Below are 20,955 nucleotides of genomic sequence, written 5' to 3'. Positions count from 1 at the left end.
TTTTAAAGATCGGTCGGGTGGTTTAAGCGTGATGAAATCACAAAGACAGTCACTTTTATTTTTACTTTTTTTACACACACACACACACACACACACACACACACATACACACACACACACACACACACACATATATATATATATATATATATATATATATATATATATATCCCCTTCCCTCCCCTTCATTGCACTGTAAAAGTGAAATGAGAAAAACATCCCAAGCCCGAACCTTATCTGTGTTAAAAGTTTGATCGAGATCGGTTGGGTGGTTCAAGAGTTATTAAGTTTTATTTATTTTTATAGTTTTCTCCCCTCCCCTCCCCCTCTCCAAAGTCCTACAGTTAAAGTGGTATGATAAAAATCACCTCATATCTGAACCTCATCTATGTTGAAAATTTGGTTAAGATCGGTCGGGTAGTTTAAACGCGATAAAGTCACAAAGACAGTCACTTTTATTTTTACTTTTTTGACATATATATCTCCCATCCCCATCCCCTTCGTTGTACTGTAAAAGTAAAATGAAGGAAACATCCCAATCCCGAACCTTACCTATGTTGAAAGTTTGATTGATGTCGGTCGGGTAGTTCAAGAGTTATTAAGTTTTATTCATTTTCATATATTTCCCCTCCTCCCCTTCCCCTCCCCTAAGATCTACTTTCAAAATGAAATGATAAAAAAAAACTTTCCAGGTTTGAACTTAATATATATGTTGAAAATTTGATTGAGATCGATCGGGTGGTTCAAAAGTAATTAATTCACGAACATAGTCACTTTTATTTTTATATTTATTAATTTTTGTATATCTCCCCCTTCACTCCCTCCCCTATGTTGCTCCGTGAAAGTGAAATGATAAAAACCATCCCAATTCTGAAACTCATCTACATTAAAATTTGATCGAGATCGGTCGAGTGGTTCACGAGTTATTAAGTTTTATTTATTTTTTCTACGTTCCCATCCTCCCCCTGCCCTAAGTTGTACCGTCAAAGTAAATAGCTAAAAGCACTGCCAGGCCAGAACGTATCTACGTGGAAAATTTGATCGAGATCAGTCAGGCGGTTCAAGAGATTAAAGGAGCAGTTCGAGTTAAAAACAAGTTTGATGCAATAGAAAGAGTAACAAAAAATAAGAGACCCGTATTTTTTATATCTTGATAGGCCGTCTCGTTCAGCTTCTACAGGCATTTGTTTTTGATGAATCGTAAATGCTGACGTCATGGGTGGGATACGCGAGAAACCCAATGTGAGTCAGCAATCACTCCCTTGTACGCAGCTGATAAACCTTTAATAGTGCATTGGATTTAATAGATTGTGTTTTGGATTTGTTAGCAGTCTTGCTCTGTGTTGAATTCTTGAGGGACGTTTTAGTTAGTTGTTTTTCCTACAGCATTAGTATAAAAAAGAGTAGAGAGAGAGCAGTAATTACGTTTGTTGTGCGAAACAGTGTTTCTTCCAGACATGTTTTTAGGGTGGCACTGTCTCCCGGAGCTCTGAGAGATTCCCTCGAAGGAGACCAAAATAATACGTCTATAAGATAATAAATATAATAGTACTGTGTAAAAATAATGTGCCTCTCCGAATACGAAGTGTTCCCCCCGGAATTTCTTCTGAAAGAAACACTAATGTGAAGTAGAAAACACGTATTAGTACGGCGCGTGCTGTGTCTGTGAAGTGAAGTAGAAATGTCTAACACCTGCTGTGTTTTCGGTTGTAATTCTTGTGCAATTAAAGCTGAGGACATAAAGTATTTTTTACGTATCCAAGTCGTGAGAAATCACCAGATTGATATAAATTATGTCTCAAGAAAATCAATGGGGAAAAAATGTACCAAATAAAATCACTCGTGTTTCAAACATCTTGAAGAGCCTGCCTTCGAGAAGTCAAGTTTACTGAAAGAAAAGTTAATGCCAGTGGCGGATCTAGGCTGGGGCCGGGGGCCTAGCCCCCCAGTTTTTGAGTGACAAAATTGATTTAAGCTATTATTTAGATATTTTTGAAAGTTTTTAGTAGACACGATATAGCTATCATGGTCTGGGTTCTGACTCCCCCCCCCGGAGTTTTACCGTCTAGATCCACTTCTGGCTAATGCCAGAAGAATTATTTACACGCAAACTGAGAAAGAATGCTGTTCCAAGTATATTATTGAAAGGTTTAAAATCCGAGCCATTGAACAAGCACCGATCTATGACCAGTTACCAACGTACAAATATCGTACAAGACGCAATTGATGGTTGTAGTCAAGACGAGGCATTAGAGGGTAATAGAGACGATGTCACTCATGATTCTGAAGATACTGCTTTAGAAATAAGCTATACAATGTGAATTAGGGAGTGAAATATACCGGCTTGTAGAAGGAATCAGTGACGAAGACTGTTCCTCAAGACATTGATTCATCGTTTAATTTCTCTGTATCATGTGACAATGATGATGAAACGTGTGATGAGAGTTGTTCCGCGGACAGCTATGCGAATAAAAGAAATTTAACCGGTGAAGTGTTTTTCGTATTCTGGCAAAATTTACAGATGTTATTTCATTTTTGCCTCATATGTTGCGCTCCTGTACATACCTTGAAGCATAAAATTATAGGGTCAGCGTTAAAAATTGCAACAAAACGTGAAAATGAACATACTTATGTTTGGGAATCGGAAGAATGATTAAAGAAAAGGTACTTAGGTGTTGCAGCAATCTCGTCCGCCATCTGCTTACATGATATTGGTTTCGATTTTTTTTGAAACGCTGAACTTATGTTTTATAGGATACGTTTTATAATATTATAAAAACGTTTGTACAGCCCACCATCAGATAGCATTTTCTACATGCAGATGGTATTTGTAAGTCTTTGCAATCAGTCCTGGAAAAGGAAACCGCACTTAGAACGTGCCACTGCACCTCTCACAAACGAAATGCTTGGCACTGTGTAGTATGTAAGCCTGCTCTCGCTCCTTGACCACCAATGACGTCATCACAAAATCTTTCTTCTTCTGTTACTCGCTAACAACTGAACGTATCGCGATCAAACAAAACACCATTCCTTTTAGAATTTTCAACTCTACAAATGGAAATAAATTGTAAAAAATGCATTTCTAAGTCGAACTGCTCCTTTAAGAGTCACAAACATAGTCACTTTCAATTTTATAATATAGATGTTTTGTCATTCCCGCCGTTGTTGATGATTTTGTTCCACTTAAAAGCACGTTCTTCATATTCCCTACTTGATTTTACGAAGACATTCGTTTTCCGCTTCGAGACACAAGGCATACTTGGTTATTGGAGTAGTGTAAACGTCTAAAAGGCCTTCTGATATCAGGGTGACCAGTGATGATTTCAGATGTCCCTGAAATCACACGCTGAGAGCATCATTTACTGCAGACGGCAAATGCAGATGAAATATAGAGCATATTGATTCCGTACTAATCAGTTTACCTGAAATATATATATAAAACGATTTTGGTCTATAACGAATTCCAAGAGATTCCAGCAGAAATTTCAGATGACTTTAAAATTGTCTCTGTCGAACATGCAGATGATTATCAAAGTATTGGAAACATCTGAAGAAAATGTAACATGCCTGATTAATATGACGTGGAATTGCCGTTAACTTCCCGTACGTCGTGGTATGGATGCGTTTATGTCATGAATGGTTTGTAAAGGAACACTGTGCTATTTCTCATGCACTGTGACACTTAAATCCGCCAATGAAGATTGCCACCACGATTCTTTTAGCGTTTTTGCGACTTGTTTGTTTATTTCTTTCAGTTTCTTTTTTTAAAATAGAATTTATATTTGAACTACACTTTTTTGATTTATTAAAATGCAACATGTGTCGGCCAGTTGCCTTTTTGTGACGGGAACAAATAACCTCACTGCTGATCTATTAAACTATAATAGGGGGTAAAAGTGAGGAGGGCGGCGATTGGGCGTTAAAAGTGGGGAACAAGACATGATCTGAACATTTATATATAAATGTTTGTTTTCCTGGTTGTTTTTTTAACAATTTGTTTAACGAAAGGTTGTATAACTATTTTTTACAGTTAAAATACCGTATATCGTATTTCATTTTTTATTAAATAAATTGACAAGAGCAACGCAAGTAGGTAGTAATCCCTTGTTCTCTTAAACAACAAAAGTGTAAGAAGAGATTTGATCCCTTGCTCATGCACAGCTTAAAATTCTGTCTGGAAAATTGTGTGATCAGATTATTTAATAACAAATTTGCAAAACAAATAAATAGAAAGGGTAATATTAATCATAGTAATGAATAAGGAGGCTTATTTTGTAGAAGTTATATTGAAACTGGGAATTAACGAACAACTTATATTTTTAATTCCATACATGCCATTAAATGTATGTTATTACTCTTAGAAAGTGAAAGGCAGTAAATACTGCAAGCATATGCTACGGCATTTAAAGAAATAAGCAATTGCAATATTAATTGCTTTGAATTGCAATTAAAACGCAATTCCTGTAGCTTTCTTATTTCTACTCACGCAACGGCAAATATTATATGGCACCAATTTAAATCTATAAATCAGTAATACATACAAAAACTTTACATTTTCAAATCAAACTATATACATTAAGAGGTCACTTCAAAAAAGTGGTGGGAAACTGTCCCCTCTTGCCCCCTAATCGCCGCCCCTTCTTGTAGCTCACATAAACGTCGGTAAATCCAGTAGCCATTCAATGTATCGATGCTTGATTTTTTCGGTTTCCGTTTTTTGATTGGGATATAGACTGTTTTAAAAAAATGAAATGAAATCTATGAGTTTAACGTGCTCTTTAGGCTAAGGGAGACAATGATGAAAGCAAGTGAATGATAATGGAAGAACTGGTGGAATGAGAAAGTAAGAGGAAATGGAAATACTCCGAGACAATTCACAGGCACATTGTCCACCACAAAATTACTTGCCGGGGATCGAACCAGGGACCTCACCTACTAGAAATAAGCGCTTTGCCACTGAGCCACCGTGCTCCCCCACCCTGTTTAAGAGTCAGGCTTTCAATTTATATTCATGTCAGGAGTAAAAGTAATAATGATATATTTTGTTGATTAACAAAAATTGAGGAAACATAGATACGGTAAATTCTATTGTTACATGTCCGTGAAACAAAGAGAAGTGTATAAACAAATTTGATGGTTTTACTATATCCTGGAATAGCAGTGTTATCTACAATATTTTGTTAGGCAATTGTGGAAAAAACAGCTGTGTAAAGGATATACAGAAATAGATAAGTGTAGTAATATCTTTACTTCTAGTAACAAGGAAATTGAAAGGCTCCAAAAGTTGTGTTTTCGGTTTGCTCGTTTCAACTGGTAAGTGCTGCAAGATAAAGAAAGTATAGACCAGGTATGTCAAACTGATTTCTTATATGGGGCCATTTAAAAATTATTTGAGTTGTCAGCGGGCCGCATGTTACGATATTATACATATATTTTATAACTAACTAAAGTGGTCCCAACTTAAAAGAAAATTAAGACAAATTCTGTTCTAGGGTTTCATTATTACAAAACTCTTCTATGTTGTTTCATATTTTCTTATATATATATACAGGGTGTTTCAAAACAACACCGACAACGTTTAAAAGATGATTTCTGACACCAAGATAAGACAAAAAGTATAGACCAACCTGGGTGCACAAATGCTTCGTTTCGGAGTTATAGCCTGCCGAAAACATGAAAAAATGAACTTTAAAAATCCATAGTTCCAAAACTATGGAACCTACTGTAGTCGGGTCAAGACTTCACTTCGGAACTAGTATGTGCCCTATCCAAATATCCATCTTTCAGAATCCTGAGGTACTTACGCAACAATTTATATATATAGATATATATAGATATATAATATGGTGTCTGAATAATGCGTACATAGTAGATATCAATTTACAGCAAGAAGGCTGATTAGCAAAAGGTTATTAGGAATAATTAAAGGTTATTAAGAATTTTGTTACAAAAATGTTACAAGCTATATTAAAGTACTTATACAAAATTGAATTTGCTTACCAAAAATTAGGCATTTTCCAGTATCATTATTCAACAATAAAAAGAACGCTTCCCCTTCAAAAGCTATTTTAACCATGAGAACTGTGAAGCGTATTGTTATTTGTTTTCAAACACAACACCTGTTTTTGTTCTATGAAATGAAAGAAGGTGTCCTTGTGTGTATCACCAGATCAACCCTGGTCAAGTTAAGGCGAGCCACAGTGTGTGTGTGTGTGTGCGTAGAGTAGCAAGCAAAATATGATGCTGAAGCTTTCGTCTCCTTCTTGTAATTTGTTAATTTATTTATTTATGTGAAATAAATAGTGAAACATAAGCGGGCCGCGAGTTTGACATGCCTGGTATAGACCATTGTGTGATTCACTTTTACAGTATTTTCATGCAATAAATTTCTTTACCTCAGATATATTACTTCTTTAACGTTTCTTGTTTCTGAAATTTAGACAAAAATATAATTTTCTCTTTTATTATAATTTTTATAGGTTAATATAAAACGTAATCATTACACTATCTATGTGTAGCACATTTCTTTGGAACCCACTGGAAACAAATGAACCCGGAAGTATTGGCACAAGCACGTCATGCTTGATCAATCCACGGCGACAATATAGATCCCTGAAGCACATCACAATATGAAAAGAAAAGAGTGCATGTTATATTGTATTATTTATTGGAATATATGCTATTCTATTTGTTACAATTCTCAACTGAGAAAGTGTAGAAATTACTTTCTCAATTGCTTTCTAAACAAGCGTTCTCTAAGTTCCATATACTTATTGGAATGGGAGGGTAATATAATTGATAGGGCACGAAATAGGAAAGTTATCAATGATTTTTTATTATTACACATAGCACACAGAGATGATGAAATTAACACATGAATATTTTAACATATTTCACAATTTCCAACCCTGCTGGGATGAAGAGTTGGTTTAGTTAACTTTTACGCTAGTATGAAAGCGAGTGAAGAAGTGGTACTAGAGTTTTAATTGCTTTGGGGAAATGAAGGCGGTTACACAGCTCAGCAGGGTGTCCAATATTCTTTTATGCTACTACCACAAAAAACAAAAGAGGAAGAAAATAAAAGAATATAAAGTGAAAACAAAGACGTAATGAAAGTAAAGTTACCGACCATATACAAACTTGGGATAAAGTGCAAAAGAAGTTTGCTAGATTCATTAATAACCTAATATTTCCAACTTTCTTTATCTTTCTTTTTGCTTTTTTTAAAAGAAATATTTCTGGTCTTTCGCTTTTGTTCATATATTAAGGTTTTCCGCTATCTTTAATATACTTCCTTTGTGTTTCATTCCTTCTCCATAATCATTCGGATGGGAATGTTATGTTCTCATATTGGAAATAACAGGAAGATGTTTCAAATTAAAACATAATATGAATATTGGTTAGCAAATAGGTAATGGTCTTTTTTTTTAATGATATTCTTGTATGTTTTATCCCTATATCCAAGTGAACAGGCGGGAGCTATGGAAAACGTGTATGCTTTCCATGACTATGATTTCGTTCAAGAATGCTACTTTCAAGCTATTCCAATGTGTTCTTCCTAGATACAGTAAGTAGAATATACTTCTGCCCAGTGAATCCTGACGGAGGTGCCATGGAATAGGGAAAAGACTCTGAGTTCAAATCAAGGGGTTCTGAGGTCTAATGTTCCCTACAGCTGAGATTTGTTTTTTTTTTAAAAAAAACTTGCTTTTTCTTTCTTTTTTTTTTACGTATCTGTATTCAAACATCTGTATTTGAAACATCTGTATTCAAATGAAATTAGAAATCTTTTGGAATATATTTATGAGCCCTTAAAATGGCTATTTTGAATATCCGATTAATAGGAGGTCAAATGTTCCTCGACATTAATAACCGCCTGAATCCTCCTCGGCATAATACTTTCTGTTACTCTTCACAACAATTAATATTCAACAGGAAATTGATACTAGAACTAGCAGAACAGCTTCTCTTTGTTGATAAAAGTCATAATTTGTCATTTATTAAAAACACCATGGCTTGGTTCAGAGGCAGAGGAGAGGGGACTTTGAAAGTTGCTTTGCCAGGTATAAAAATGAAAACTGTGTTCAACACTGACTATGTATAAATCAAAGAAATTTTAAATAAAAATGTATTGGTTAAACTTTTTCACAAGTAAAATTAATATAATTACTAAAAAATGCATTCATTGAAAAATTCAGGAGTTGTAAGTGCACCTCTTAAATTCGCTCGAGAGCGTTCGGGTCCAAATTCAAGTAAAGTTAAAAGAATGAGAAAGTTTTCAGTTGTTTTGGCGTCTGCAATTCTACGTTAAATGAAATTACATATTTGATAATGGAAGCATCGCCAGAAATACAGTATCAAATAGGGCAAATGTTTCGAGGAGGGTTTTGTCTTAAGATAAGTAATAAGAATACCTATTCAAAGTAGTTGAAAAAGGTGCGTAATGCAAAAATGCTTTTTTTTTTTTTTTTTTTTGCGTGTGAACTTAAGTGTTCTGGAAGTGCAAGTTCTGACCACACATATTAGCATCCACGATCATCTTAATGTTGGAGCCAACTCATATTTCATAACATTCACAAACGGCACGATCAAGCACTGAATCTATTGAAAACCTACTACGCAATAATTAATGAGAGTCTGCACTTTTTCTATCAAAGCTCATAGTATAGGCTATCATAATATAAACTGTCACCCATGTAGCGTGTGCTGATGTAATTCGTGATTTAATTTTTTTTTTAAATGATAGGATTGAGGTGGAATCGAACTGCCACGTAGATTTGAGTTTAACGTCCCTTTCAGCAGCAAGGTTTTATGAGAAGATGGCTGCCATTATGTCCATGCAATTACTCAGTGCAGTTTTCGCATCAACGCACACCTGCAACCTTTTACTTTCCTGTGTCTAAATGTCTCGTTGGCTGTCCAGATACTTTGCTCTACTAGACACAAATGTCAAACGTAGCATCCTATCTCGCAAAAGAATGAAAATAGAATTAAAAAAATGAGTTTTTTCCTCATCTGTAGGAAGATTCTAGCCTAAATTGATGTGTCAAATTTACTCCTTTCCATTAAAAAATATTGTGTGATATCGAATAACGCGAAATCCAAGATATCTGTAGTGAAGTCCATACCCCATTCGATGAAGTTTTTGCATCAATATTTTCCCTCCGTCCACCCATATCGTTATTATTGGTCTGTCGTAGTATTTTTTACAAACTAAAATATATTTTTTCTACATGTATGTTCCTTCAACACAAATAAATCAGGTACAGTCCACAGATTATTTTTTATTTAATAAGCATTTTTATACTTCTCATGCTTTTCAGGCTATATCTCAGGTTCTTTTACGCGGCACCCTTTTGACCACTCTTTCCGCCTGGGCCCTTTTGACACGGGCCCTTTTGTCTCGGGCCTTTTGATTTTGGTCATAGCGCTCTTTTGACTCGGGTCTTTCTGTTCTCGCCCTTTTGTCCGGGCCCTTCTGATACCAAAATCAAGATACCCCACTTCGTTCCTTCACCGACGTGGAACTAAGTGAACAAAGAGCAGTAGACTATTTGGGGGACATGGGTCTCATTAGTCACTGGTAAATATTTTTGAAGGATGAAGATCCTAGTTATGTGTTCATATTAGAATATCCGAAATTCTCACATGATGGTAGCAGGTTATACCTGTTAGCCTCTTTATCAGGTTTAGTTGATTTTTGGTTGATTGCATTTATGGAAATGTCAAAAATTATACGGTTTCAAATAATTTTTATTTTTAATTCTTTTATTACTCTATTATGAGTGCCATTTAGAAAATTATGTCTTCTTTACAACCTACGATCCTACATATGCCACGATATTTATTTATTTATTTATTTATTTATCAATCACCAGATACAGCTCAGAGGCCATTTTACACTGGATATCCAACAACAACAATAACAATGGAAAGGATTTGGGAAGGTATCGGCCAGGGCCTGTTTTAGTAGGTACCGCCCCGGCATTTGCCTGGTAGGACTGAGGGAAACCCTGGAAAACCTCAGTCAGGATGGTCGGCAGAGGGATTCGAACCCACGACCTCCCGAATGCGAAGCCAACGCTCTACCACTTGAGCTACTTCGCTCGGTAAGCGGTTAGCGTATTTCGTATGATAATTTGATTTTATTCAATCGGTGTACTTAGAGCTCCTTCGTGGCTAAGCGGTTAGCGTACGCATCTTTGGCGTGGGAAACCCGGGTTGATTTCCGGCGGGAGCTCATGTGGATCGGATTCCACGTTAATCAGCAGGTCTCGTCTCATATAGCCTCACTGCTAAAAGGGACGTTAAACTCAAAATCAACTCAACTCCATCAGTGTACTTCTTAAAGGTCCTTCTTTAAGGATACGTGGGGGCGCGGTGGCTCAGTGGTAGAGCGTTCGCCTCCGGTGCTTGGGGTCCCTGGTTCGATCCCAGCTCGCGCCGTGTGGACTTTGTGGTGGACAAACACCGTGCTCGTGGGTTTTCTCGGTGTCCTCCCGTTTCCTCCCACTTTCTTCATTCCACAATTTCACTCATCTTTCATTTTCGCCGTCTCCTTTAGCCTAACCGGCATAACCGTGGGACCTTAAACTTAAAGATTTCATTTCATTTTATTTAAGGATACGTATAGTTATTCATAGGAATTAACCAATTTCACAAAGCTATATTTTATTAAAGAAGGGCACATCATATTTCCTATCAAGTCACAGGTGAATATTTTACTGATAATAATCAAATACTTATTTTGGGGCCGCGGTGGCTCAGTGGTAGAGCATTCACCTCTGGCTGCTTGGGGTCCCGGGTTCGATCCCAGCCCCCGCCAAGTGGACTTTGTGGAGGACAAACACCGTGTGCGTGGGTTTTCTCGGGGTTCTCCGGTTTCCTCCAACTTTCTTCATTCCACCATTTCATTCATTACTCATCATCACCGTCTCCTTTAGCCTAACCGGCATAACCGTGGAACGTAAAACTCAAAGATTTCATTTCATTTTTCAAATATTTATTTTCTGTCGTACAAACATTGAAAGTGGCCAACACCAAGGGCGGATCTAGAAGGTAAAAACTGTTGGGGGGGGGGGCAGCCAGAACCCAGACTATGTTAAGTATATCATGAGTTAACTATAAATTTTCAAAAATATATAGATAATAGCTTTAATAATTTTTGTCACTCAAATAAGTGAAGGGGCGGGAGCTAGGTTTCTCGGCTCCGGGCTAGATCCGTCACTGGCCGCCAAATGCAGCGCGAGCATCAAAGCAATATTAAAATTCTTCTCAAACGCTTTCACAATGTCACGTTGTATCGAACTGATCGCTACTGTTTTGAGTCCTCTATCTTTAAACTGTAGAATACATCTTCAAATAATCTTGACAGAGAGCAGACCGTTCTTGAATCACCTTCAAAAAGAACGCTATACAATGACTACTGGAGGGGTTTTCGCAAACTCAATAACGTAAAACATCAGTACCGTGCCGTAGGGGGGAAGAGAGGGATGACGGCCTCGGGGGCCGAAGTAAGGGGCCAAAATTCGGGAGGAAAGAAGAAAAGATATATAAAATGGAAGGAAAAATAATAAATAGTGTTCAAAATCAGGGAAAAGCAGGGTTTATTTTTTATTTTTGATTTTTTTTTTTTTTTTTTTTTGCGCTTCGCACCAACCATGGTGGCACTTCGCGGATGATCTGTCAACCTCACTCATATTACAGGGTGGGGATGCCGTCGTATACTCTCGCCTCGGGCGCTTATTTTCCACGGCACGGCGCGCAAAACACGTTTGATAATGTGTCGCCATTCCAACTTTAATCATATATTGATCATTGAGGGGGACGATATTTCCAAACGCCGACAGAGAGCTCCAGGCCCGTATCCAAGAGTTCTAGGGAGGCCGGCCCCCCATAATTTTTGCTGGCCCCCTAAAAGTTTTACAGTAGGCTTGCAAAAGAACTATAATATGGTGATGAACTATCATATGGTTGGATCGGGCCCCCCTAACTTCAGCCGCCCCCTAAGTTTTGGGGCTGGCTACGGGCCTGGAGAGCGTTACTGGAACTATTCAAAACTTTGAAAACTATCGTTTCACGTAGTCAGTGGCTCATTCTACGAAGATGAAAAGCAGGTTTGAAATTGGCTCATATCTCTTTTGAATAAGTCCTCTTAATATTAAAATTGAATTTTGTGAACGCAGTGATACACATATGTTATTTTGTTCTAACTGTTTTAATAAGCACTCGTATAAAACAAGTACACACCTGAGGAGCAAAAGAACATATATTTTGTTGAACATTGTTTACCTAGATATAGTAGTAACATCTGTAGTCAATCTCTTTGACTAGTCAGGCATTTAGAAGTTTATTTTCAGTTTTGTCTAATCAAATTTGTGTGGGATGGTTGAATTATAAAGCGCAAACGAATTCCTGCATTGTGTTCACAGTTGAGAGACCACTCGACAAGCATGATCACCCATGAGGTAACAAACAGGATCTGTTGACTGGAATCTTCCTTTAATAAAGCGATGCTACATTAACTCGCATCCAGCAACCATAGTTCTGGAAAAATATTCAGTGTTGTCAAATCAGTTAATTATTAACTAAACATCCTGCATAGTACATGCAACAGGTTATATAATGGAAATTGCAAGAGAATTTCCATACTGTGTTACTTAGTGTATCAGGAAGGGATATAAAAGAGGAACTGCAGCAGCTGATATCGAAATATGAATTAATTGATAAACGAAATTTACAGGTAATTTAAACTCTAAAAGCATTAATTGAAAAATATTTTAGAAATAGTAGTGTCATGTGTAAATCACCATGAAGAAGTTTGGTTTGAACGGCATGATAATTTCTCCATATTGAAGAGGAAGCGGTAATTGACTTCTTCAACTTCTGATTTGTATAGAGAGTTAAAAGAGAGAGAGGATGACACTTATTCTTAGAACACTAAATCAATTCCGAAAGAATTCTCTTATAATTTTGTTCTCTGCAGATCAATATTGAAACTGAAAGTTGTAGTGAATTTCTATCCTTATTAGAGAGTTAAGGATGGAGATAAAATGTATTCTTATTTTATCACCTGAGAAGCACACTGTCCGTGGAAGGAAGAAAAGTATAAGGAAGGGGATAAAGAAAAATGGAAAAGGGAAATGAGGGAAGCAAAAAGTAACCCGAGACATGAATTTTAAGTTACATTCCAGAATTTGCCTGGTGTAAATTAGGAAAAATTGATGAAAAACCCTCACTCAGGATCGGTGGCCTGAAAAAGTTGTTACCTTTTCGACCAAGTGTCCTCACCGGGAAGCCAACATTTAACTACTCGTACCAAAGGTGAGAGTTTTGGAGACTACCTACGTGGGGCCACAACTGAAACTTTCGTTGTTGAGAATTTAAGGATGGAAAGAATAAGGAAAAGGAAGTAATTAGAGTAGTTATGAAAGTTCAATTACAAAAAATAAGGAAAAAACATTGAGGTTAATGAATTAGAAAAGGATGAATTAAGAACTAATAGCAATTCCGTAGAGCTCTCGTTAAAAAAAGGGTTGTTGAATTAAATAGTATTAATGAAAGATTGCAATGTAATATGGAGAGGAATGAAAGAGAGATTTCGGATACAAAGTTACAGATCCAAGAATTGCAAGCTCTAGGCACGGACGGATCAGGGAGGGGGGCGATCGTGGCAATTGCCCCCCCCCCCGCCGAGAAGAGTAACCTTTCTTATTTGATATATAAATAAAATCTATCCCAGGGTTTGGAGCTCTTAAAAGTAGCTCTAAGCAACAATATTACAACCCACCGCCCCCCCCCCAGAAGTCCGTCGTGGATCCGCCCCTTATTCAGAAGACTGTTAAAAGAGGAGAAAACGAAGAAATAAGGCTTTTAACTATAATAATGGAATTAGAAAATACTATTTAAATATACTTAACTAATGGAAAATGGAAATCTGATGTAGCAGATAGAAATAGGGTTAAAACTATTGAAAATTGGAGTAATGTACTGATGATTCAAGGGTAAGGGGCAGTACGTGTCGTGGGGGGGACGAACGGGGCTACGGCCCCGGGCGCAGCAGTAAGGGGGCGCAAAATTCGAGAGAAAAATGAAAAAGGAAAGGAAAAATTACTTGGAATAGATCTATATGTATGGGGTCGCCCTCGTATACTATCGCCCCGGGCGCTGATTTTCCACGGCACGGCAGTGGTAAGGGGGAATGTAGAGAGGTTAAGATATATTGATTATGAGAGTTATAAACGATATGATGTTAATAAAATGTAGAATTTATTCATATTCAACAAATGGAGAAAGAGTTCAGGAAGTTCTACAACAAGAAGTTGTAACCCCAAAGAAATAAATGCATAATGAGAATGGAAGAATAGCGAGATACTTGGAATTAATGGTATTTGGGGAGAAAAGAGTAGAGGGGTAATGGAATTAGATTATATGATTACTGATTTGCTGAGGAAAATCTTAATGACCAAATTGATCTGTGGTATAAAAAAATAATGAAAATGTTAGGTGCTAAAATTTTAAAGTGAATGTGGTTGAATCTGAAAATAAGAATAAAAGGATTATGGGTAGTCATGAGAGTTGCCAATACAGTAATTATATATGTCAATACAGCAATTACGAAATCATAGTCATGAAAAACTAGCAAATTATCTCTTTGAAGATAAAATGGCTGATATTGGTAAAGAAACTGGTACACTCATGTCCAAAATGATTGTCGCATATCTATAACTCTTCTTGTAAGAATATAATTTGATAATGATTTTGCAGGGTACTTTTAATGCTGATACTATGTGTATAATCGGGAAATGTATATTTGTGGTAAATTTCATAGGAAAAAAATTATAAATACCAAAATTAGAATGAGTAAAACAAAATGTTGCTAAATGGACAAGAAAATTTTATTTTCATTTTATTTTTCTTATTTACTGCTCTTTTCACATGAAATTTGCCATATACATGTCTTTGCCGATTATACACATACTAACATTGTAAGAAATACCGGGCGAATTCGTTATCAAATTATATTTTTACAACAACATATTTATAGACATGTGACAATAATTTTGGACATGAGTGTACATCAAATCTACAAGATATACAGAAATATTATTACTTATGGCAAACAGCTAGCAAATGTAGTGCGGAATTTTATAACCAAGAGATGGAGGAGGAGTTAATTAAGAAACTACAAAGTCCGAAAACACTTAAATAGTAGTAAAGATAATTAAAAAGATCTCAGGTGAATTGGACTCAGGTTTGGGTGGACTGAGAAAGGGTCGTATTCGTTACGCAAGTTGGATGTCATATATTCATTGTTAAAATTTTATAATCCTAACTATATATAAAACTACATGAGCTGACATAAATTATTGAGCACTTCCTGTAGGGCTACAATGATTAAATTTGGCATGGTTGTAGCTTTCCGGAACTAACCGACAGGAAAATTACCAAAAGTGAATATTTTTAATTTTTAGGGGGTCTAAAGAGGGGATGAAAAATTTCCCCATGTTATTTAAATGGAACTTTTTTTTGGACTTATAATCTCATGTTTTAGGTACTTAGAATTGGAATAGAAACTTTCAATTCGATATGCTGACACATTTTCGTTAGCACTACCTAAGTAAATCAGTACAAGTAAAAAATTCCGAACTTAGAGTGGTTTTATAGGAAACTGAAAAATCTTTCCCATGTTATTTATATGGGACACCTTTTACACCCTCAAATTATTGAGCACTTCCTGCAGGGCTACAATGATTAAATTTGACATGATTATAGCTTTACGGGACAAACCCACAGGAAAATTGCCAAAAGTGAATATTTTTAATTTTTAGGGGGTCTAAAGAGGGGATGAAGAATTTCCCCATGTTATTCAAATGAGACTTTTCTGGACCTATAATCTCATGTTTTAGGTACTTAGAATTGGAATAAAAATTTCAAATTCGGTATGCTTGTACGTTTTCATTAGCTTTACCTAAGTGAATCATTACAAATAAAAAATTCTAAACATAAAGTGGTTTTATGGGGACCTGAATAATCTTTCCAATGTTATTTATATGGGACGTCTTCTATACCCCAAAATGTTTAGGCACTTCCGGCAAGATTAGAATGATGAAATTTGGCATGATTGTAGCCTTCCAGAACTAACCGACAGAAAAATTGCGAAAAGTAAAAAATTCCAACTTTAGAGTGGTTTTATAGGGAACTGAAAAATCTTTCCCATATTATTTATATGGGACACCTTTTACACCCTCAAATTATTGAGCACTTCCTGCAGGGTTACAATGATTAATTTTGACATGATTATAGCTTTACGGGACAAACCCACAGGAAAATTGCCAAAAGTGAATATTTTTAATTTTTAGGGGGTCTAAAGAGGGGATGAAGAATTTCCCCATGTTATTCAAATGAGACTTTTCTGGACCTATAATCTCATGTTTTAGGTACTTAGAATTGGAAGAAAAATTTCAAATTCGGTATGCTTGTACGTTTTCGTTAGCTTTACCTAAGCGAGTCATCAGAAATGAAAATTTCTAACTGTAAAGTGGTTTCATGGGGAACTGAAAAATCTTTCCAATGTTATTTATATGGGACGTCTTCTATACCCCAAAATGTTTAGGCACTTCCGGCAAGATTAGAATGATGAAATTTGGCATGATTGTAGCCTTCCAGGACTAACCGACAGAAAATTGCGAAAAGTAAAAAATTCCAACTTTAGAGTGGTTTTATAGGGAACTGAAAAATCTTTCCCATATTATTTATATGGGACACCTTTTACACCCTGAAATTATTGAGCACTTCCTGCAGGGCTACAATGATTAAATTTGACATGATTATAGCTTTACGGGACAAACCCACAGGAAAATTGCCAAAAGTGAATATTTTTAATTTTTAGGGGGTCTAAAGAGGGGATGAAGAATTTCCCCATGTTATTTAAATGAGACTTTTCTGGACCTATAATCTCATGTTTTAGGTACTTAGAATTGGAAGAAAAATTTCAAATTCGGTATGCTTGTACGTTTTCGTTAGCTTTACCTAAGTGAATCATCAGAAATGAAAATTTCTAACTGTAAAGTGGTTTCATGGGGAACTGAAAAATCTTTCCAATGTTATTTATATGGGACGTCTTCTATACCCCAAAATGTTTAGGCACTTCCGGCAAGATTAGAATGATGAAATTTGGCATGATTGTAGCCTTCCAGGACTAACCGATAGAAAAATTGCGAAAAGTAAAAAATTCCAACTTTAGAGTGGTTTTATAGGGAACTGAAAAATCTTTTCCATGTTATTTATATGGGACATCTTTTGCACCCTCAAATTATTGAGCACTTCCTGTAGGGCTACAATGATTAAATTTGATATGATTGTGGCTTTTCGGGACAAACCCACAGAAAAATGTCAGAAGTGAATATTTTTAATATTTAAGGGTTCTAAAGAGGGAATGAAGAATTTCACCATGTTATTTAAATGCACCTTTTCTTGACGTATAATCTCATGTTTTAGGTACTTTGAATTGGAATAAAAGCTTGAAATTCGGTATGCTTGTACGTTTTCGTTAGCTTTACCTAAGTGAATCATCAGAAATGAAAATTTGCAACCGGAGATTGGTTTTATGGAGAACTGAAAAAATCTTTCGCATGTTATTTATGTGGGACGTCTTCTACACCCTAAAATGTTTAGGCACTTCCGGTATGATTAGAATGATGAAATTTGGCACGATTGTAGCCTTTGAGAACTAACCGTGAAAAAATTGCCAAAAGTGATTTTTTAAAAATTTTTCTGGGGTCGAAAGGGGATGAAGAAATTCCTATGCTATTTAAATGGGCGTTTTCTTGGGATACAAAATCTTATCTTTCAGATAGTTGAGATAGGAAAAAAAAGAAAGTCGGTAGAATTCCGCTCCGCTGCAGCTGCCTTTGTCCCCACTTTGAACTCGTATTGCATACACGCCCTTATGACGCTCTGTGGAGGTCTCATTCACTCTGTTCTTACGCAAGTTCACAATGTAACTGAACTACCATAACCAGGTAGTATGCTGCACATACGCAGAACAACAGCTGACCTTCGTCTTATCCTCATTCGCATTCAACTCACGGTGGGAGGTCCAATTGAACACAGACCTCCACAAAAGCGACAGAACTTTCTTGCTTACCTTTATAAATTAACATAAATAAAAAATTCCAACTTTGGTGGGGTTTATTTATAGGAACTCCTTTTATATCTCAAAATTATTGGGCAATTTCTTCAGGATGACAATGATTAAATTTGGCATGTGAAAGGAAAATTGCCAAAAGTGAATATTTTTAGTTTTTAGGGGATTTTTAGTGACGTATTCGCTCACGGCCAACTGTACGTCGCACTTGGACGTGTCCGGTCAAGGGATTCAGTTGTGTTACTGGTTCAGTCTGAAAGAATAATTGAAGGAAACGCTTTTGTAAAGAATGTTGTATACCCACAACTTCTACGATAGTTCCTTTTAGTGAGTGATAGCTATGGAATTACCCAGGGAACAACACCATTGGACTTTCATTTAGGAGTATGATACATGTCTGCTGCAAAAATTCCTTTTCACTTATACTTGATAGTAACATAAGAGTCTACACAAAAAGAAATCCCTTTAAGCTTCTTTATGGAGAGTGCTTGGTGCCTGTCCAAATACAAAACATATTGAACTTCTTTTTCACACTATGATACGAACCTTCCCAGACACAAATACCACTTACGTTCCAGTTTTTTTAGTATACGAAAGACATGACGAAGCAAAAGCTTTCATTCAAAGGAGTATGCGTGTAGCAGGATACCACAGGGGTAGTGTGGAAATACTACAAAGTTACAAGAAAAAGAATCGACCTTTGTCTTACAAATACGCAAGAGTTATGGTCGAACAAAAATCCCAGATTTCTTTTTTGAAAATTATAAATAAGAAAAAAAAAAACACCTCTGAAAATGAGAATCCAACATCATCATTCATTATATAATAAGTCGATAAATTGTGGTTGACAAAACAAAGATTGCTATAAAAAAATAAACTGTGAGTTATTAAGCAGAGTATTAAGGAGCAAAGGATGATAAATATGAGATCTGGGGATGTTGGGCCGATTTAAGGAAACATTAAGAATAAATGCACGAACATATGACATGCGAGGCCGTAGGTCGAGCAAATACGGGGGTCTGGGGGCGAAGCCCCCAGCTGGCCAAAGGCTAGTCTATTATTTATAACTGATAAAGTACCTAATGCCTTGAAATAAAATAAAAGTACCCAAGCCGGGAAAAAATATAGGTAAGCTCTCCAATTGGAAACTTATTACTGTATTCTTTTTATATGTAAAGTTTTTCTGGTATTCTAGAAGAGAGATTAGGTGACTGGAGCGTACGCAGGAATTTATTTCAGGAAGGGCCCAAAACTTTTGGGTAATCCAAATTCACTATGAGAATAATTTGTATTAAAATTTGTAAAATCACTTAAGTTTGACCAGATTTGAAGGGAAGTCGGGATTTCGGTGGGTCTGGACACTCAGAACCCCCCCCCCTGCTTTGTCCCTGTTAGGTAATATTATTAAGATACATGAATCTCAAAAGAGCTTTATACATGGAAGCAGCATACTTTTTAACTGTTCTGTTCTAGATAAAATAATGAAATAAGGAAAGAATAAAAAGAGTGTATACGATGTACGATTGATATATCAAAGGATTTTGACTCAATCCTACATGGAACCACTATGTCTGCCTTGGAATAAAGATCAATTCCTCGGAATTAGCTAAGCATAATTAGTGATTTGTATAAAGCTAATGTAACAAAATTTGGAAATATTGGAGTAGCTTAATGAGTAAAGAGAAAGATTCGCTAGGAAGATTCCCTAAGCCCTCTCCAGCCCTCTTCAGCCCTTTCCTCTTTAACCTAGTTTTAGACACGTTTGTACGTAAGTTGTTTGGAGATATGAAGCTTGATTCACCAGGTTCCAATTGGAAACAATGTGTTATTTTGCGTTTTTCGTCCCATTGAAGAAGGAAAAGGTATGGATGAAATGGAAAATTTTTTATATAACCGTATCTTTACTCATATAACCAGGTAGATTTTTCATATTAGACTAAAAGCATTTGAGAATAAGATCCTGAGACGAATATTCGGACCCAAGAGGAACGGGAATGGGGAATGGCGGAAATTTCATAACGAGGAACTACATAATTTATACGGTCTACCCAACATTGTTAGGGTCGTCAAGTCTAGAAGGCTTAGGTGGGCGGGTCATGTAGCTAGAATGGAGGAAAGTAGAAACGCTTTCAAAGTCTTGACTGGAAGACCAATCGGAAAACGACCATTAGGAAGACCTAGGCGCAGATGGGAGGACAATATTAAGATGGATGTCGCAGAGATTGGAATACAAAGTAGAAACTGGATGCAGTTAGCTAAGGATAGAAGTCAGTGGAGAGCTTTTGTGAACACGGCACTGAACCTCCGCGTTCCATAGGCCATAGAGTGAGTTAGTTAAGTTTGTCATATACACTAGATAGACAATTAAAAAGATGGTCTATACTGGTAGGATAAAAAACTATTAACTGAACTAGATTGGCAATCAATGACACTTCTTTTCTTAGTTCCAGAAAAAAATAGCTTTTTATCGATTTTCTCGAAACCTTATTTTGTTAAGTTCAACGTGATCTATCGATTGATACATATTTTATCGTTGGACAATATCATAAACAAACGATAAACAAAATTTAAGGTTATGAAAGTTTGAGTTATATCTCATTAATCGTACTGTACGCCCTCATCTTGCTAATATCATAATGAAAAAGTTAATGAGCATATGCTTCAGTATGTTTCATTTTAATAAATGGCGTGTTGTTCGTACAGCATCAATTTTAGATTTAGAAAAAAAAGTAATTTCTCTCAATTTTCTCTACGTTAAACGTTATTGATATCATAGAATTTCGATAAGACATAGGTCTACTTCCTTC

The 20,955-nt window shown here is 36.2% G+C and overlaps 1 non-coding gene across 1 annotated transcript; it reads left to right on the top strand.

The window, feature by feature from the left end:
* The first annotated feature begins 10,374 nt into the window (after positions 1 to 10,374).
* TRNAR-CCG (transfer RNA arginine (anticodon CCG)) lies at positions 10,375 to 10,446 on the top strand. Its single transcript has one exon. It is a non-coding gene; the product is annotated as a tRNA-Arg (tRNA).
* Positions 10,447 to 20,955: the final 10,509 nt, after the last annotated feature.

This window comes from Thermobia domestica, chromosome 2 (genome assembly GCF_964235325.1).
Source record: "Thermobia domestica chromosome 2, izTheDome1.hap1.1, whole genome shotgun sequence".
Classification (NCBI taxonomy): Eukaryota; Metazoa; Arthropoda; class Insecta; order Zygentoma; family Lepismatidae; genus Thermobia; species Thermobia domestica.
Note: the sequence above shows the minus strand (reverse complement) of the source record. Positions and strands in the feature narration are given on the sequence as shown.